The sequence below is a fragment of the Nicotiana attenuata genome, unplaced genomic scaffold (assembly GCF_001879085.1).
Source record: "Nicotiana attenuata strain UT unplaced genomic scaffold, NIATTr2, whole genome shotgun sequence".
Lineage (NCBI taxonomy): Eukaryota > Viridiplantae > Streptophyta > Magnoliopsida > Solanales > Solanaceae > Nicotiana > Nicotiana attenuata.
Window position 1 is genome coordinate 1 of NW_017675096.1, and position 3961 is coordinate 3961.

Genomic DNA, 3961 nt, shown 5'->3' on the forward strand with positions numbered 1-3961 from the left:
CTATTTTTGGGTTTGATGAAAGACCCTCCTTTAAACCCTCAATTTCGACCCCTTTTATTCTAGTTAACTGATTCACCTACCTTGTCTGCTGTGGTACTTTATTCTTAATGAACCATTCCCTTAATTGGAGTTTTCTTAACATAGCCCTAATTGCTTACCCTATACATACCGAATTCGAATTTTTCCTTATTAGTCATACACGAATTTCTTTCCTTAACTATCACTTGTTCCTACCGTTTGAATTAATTCCCTTAACTTAAGGAAGTACTTGTCCTTATTTTGCTCTAATTGATTCTGAGTTCCTTAATTACTATGCTACTATGATTTTTACCTTATTTTTATCTAATTTCGAACTACTATATATACATTCTCCTTCATTAACACAAAGACGAACACTTTGATTCAAAAAACTCTCTCTCACTCAAAAGCTTTCTGCTATCTTTCTTTGGTTACTTGCACCTATTCTAAGTTAGCCGGCTGCAAGCCAAGGCTAACTATTGTGCTCTCCTGCTCCTTCACTTTTGTTTATTGTCCTCTTTACTGGTATGTTCTAGTTTCAATTCAAGTTCCAACAATAATATCGTTCTTTTATTGCTTCAGTTCATCCTGTTTCTAGTTTGCTTCTACTTATGGTTTTGCTGTGAAACTTGCAGTTAATATGATTACATAATTAGCATATTATTAAACCCCCCCCCCCCCTTTTTTTTAGGATCAGTATGAGCATGTTACCCCCTTTATGTAGTCTGTTTTGCACTATCTAGTTTCTAGTATGGATCCCCTCTATGTAGTCTGCACTCTTGACTTGTATGGTTCTGGAATTGGTCTTAAATCATATGGATCCTATGCTAAACCCCCTTAAACATTGCTGGTTCTGTGACTTTATATTTGATCAGTTGTGTTTGAGCATGTCTATACCAATTCCTAAGACCTTGCTTGTTATGTGTTTACAATCATGTGGTCTATGTGTCCCCAATCCCCATCACCCTTGTGTGTAGGTTCTTTCCTTCTATTTTGGTCCTGTGAATATTACTGATGTGGTTTTATACTCCCTGTTTGATTTATTGTTGCTTGATCATGTAACTCTCTCTTTTTAAAGTTGTTTATTGCATGATTCCCTCTTTACTCCACAAATCATTTCAAACAAATCTCTTTAACACTATTTTCTTACTAAAACCCTTTCAAAACTATGTCAAGCACTCTCACTCTATTCTTACGTCCCTAAGTTCTGCCCCCTCCAGTGTGTGTACTGCCTTGGGATACTTTTATGAACCCTCTGAACTCTGGCACACTGTGGCTGGCCCTTCAACACTGCACTTATTCAATTTGGTTACCAAATCTAGGTGTAAGCACTGCCCGGGATCCTTGAGATCCTTAAGGAACTTTGATGCACCTGGACTATGACATTGTCTATGGAATTTGGGCATTTGAGGCTATTGAAGGCTTTGGAAACCTGGGCCTAACTGAAGGCTCCCTATAGAATAACTTCTTATTTTCTTATTTGCTTATGTAATTCATTCATATGGTCTGTAATAATTTATAAACGAATATTGGGGTAATTAGTGAAAAGGAATGGGTAGTTACATATTTGTGGGGTAATGCGGGTAGAATCCATGCCAATAGGATTTTACTATGCTTGCCTTTCCATGTTAGAAATCATGTTTATAAGTCTTAAAATCAGTTTTGCAAGTAGATGCCATGCCTATAGGATATAATGTAACCCGACTTCTATTACGACAAGTGTTGCATGTTTTTATTATTTGACATCATGCCTGCAAAGTTGCTGAAATCAGTGTTTAACAACTAGATATCGTTCCTATGAGGAATGTCACCAGAAATTCTGCCTAAACTAGTTTAATCTAGTCAATCCAGTCCGCGTACAGTCACTTCGAAACTGGTTTAATTAAGGGTTTATTTTCCCTGAAACGAGTTCTTTCAAAACTGGTTTAATCTATCATTAGACAGCATGCCTATAGGGATTAAAAAGTCCGTTTTAAAAACCTGCCTCGTTTCACTATATAAAATACAGCCATCTGTATGCCGCATATAGGCAAGCCTGTAGGACGTTTTCGAATCTTGCAACCCTGAAATCGTTTCTGTGACTTAATGTTCTTCGGGTTCAACAGTTTTTTTTTTAAAATCAGTAGGCAATTGACAGGGCTTTACTTCTGAGTTTATAAAAAATAAACTGCTTGTCTTCTGTGTGTTCATTTAGACATCCTGCCTTAGGATACTGTTTAACAAAAGGGCTTTTATTTGTGTTTGGGTCATGCTGTTATATGCTTTACTTGTGGAGGTAAATTGAGCCGCTTATTTGCTCCTTCCTGTTCTTGTTTGCTAAGAGTCCTATGTGTTATTGCTTGTCACCTTAGTATTTTCACCTTTTAAACCTTCAGGGTCTGTCTAGAACCACCTATAGGTAGAGGTTCTAAATCCCTCCAGGACCATTAAGAAGGGACGGGTAGCAGCACACAATAGAGATCGCTGGCCAACACTCACTTTGCATGACCACTAAGGGGATGGAAAGGGTAGATATGGATATGATGACCGATGCGCTAATGCCACACGTAGCCCTTTCTAAGGACTGATTACTGGGCATTGTACTGATGTGATCCTATAGGCTAACCAACCTAGGACCTCTCTCTCCCAAATCATCTTTACTTGAAAACTTTACTTCCCCTTTTTTATGCACCCAACTTGTTTAAATTCTTGTTTTATTATTTGAGTTATACAATGCCCAACATGCTCTACTTGCAATTATTTGCTTCAACTGTTTATTTTGTTAATGGACTAATTTGTAAGTATAAGTTCGGCCGGGACCCACAGTTATGGATCAAGAGAGGTGCCTAATACCTTCCCCTCGAGGTTATTTCGAGCCCTTACCCTAATCTCTGGTAATGCAAACCAATCTAAGAGTTAATCGCTCTAGGTGCCCTAGCGCACCATAATCTGTTAGGTGGCGACTCTTCAAATACCCAATTCCCAAAGGGAAAAGAGTTATTACCCCCATGAATGTCAAAACCTCCCCGCGAGGATGGAAAAAGGGGGCGCGACAGTTGGCATCTTCCCGATTGTCTCAAAACCCGGTATGGGGCAGGTGGTAGGCATGTACACAATCTCTTCAACGGGAAGCCAACCCAGTGTCCACTCTATTTGTCCTACAGTTATGGAACGAAGGCGGGATATCCAATCTCCGACCCCTTTTGGAATTTTGAACCTAGAGACCCTTGTACCAAACTTCTCGATGTAGCTTTTTCCTGTAGAACCGTAGTTCATGTATCGAGGACGATGACAAAGGTGCTCAATCATCCACATTTGTAGCAACAAATTGCACCCCTAGAAAAAATCTACTCCGGCTTTGCAAGCGGTAAGAGCTCGAAATACATCAAATACTATCATAGGTGCGAGGGTGCTTTTGGCTTTGGTAGTCAACACCTTGACGACCCCAGCCACCCGTAAATCAATATTCTCGTCCTTCCTAGGAAACACTAGAAGACCTAAGAATTCCACCATGAAAGGAAGCATCTATGCTCTTCCCACTTTGATTGGTTCCCTTTACTACAGATTCCACTTTTCGGGTCTTCAAATCCTCATACATGCCCATACTGCTGGCATATGAAGTGTAGAGTGGAAAATCCACCTGCCAAATCTGCATACTGGACCTGCCAGCTTATTTTTAGTAAGTCCAGGAACTTGTGGGGAGTGACGGCTCTTGGAGCGACCAGGTATTTATGTCTTAAACCCTCTGTACTCCCAGCATAACCCGCTATCTCCTCCAAGGTAGGTGTAAGTTCGAAGTCCGAGAAATGCAGAACGTTGTGAGTTGGGTCCCAAAAGGTCACCAATGCTTTTATTATGTCACCCCTAGGATTAATCTTCAATAATCCGGTGAGTCCCTCCAGGTAATGGTTGACCGTGTCTCGTCCTTGTTCACCCAAATCTTCCTACCACATATGAAGTGCCA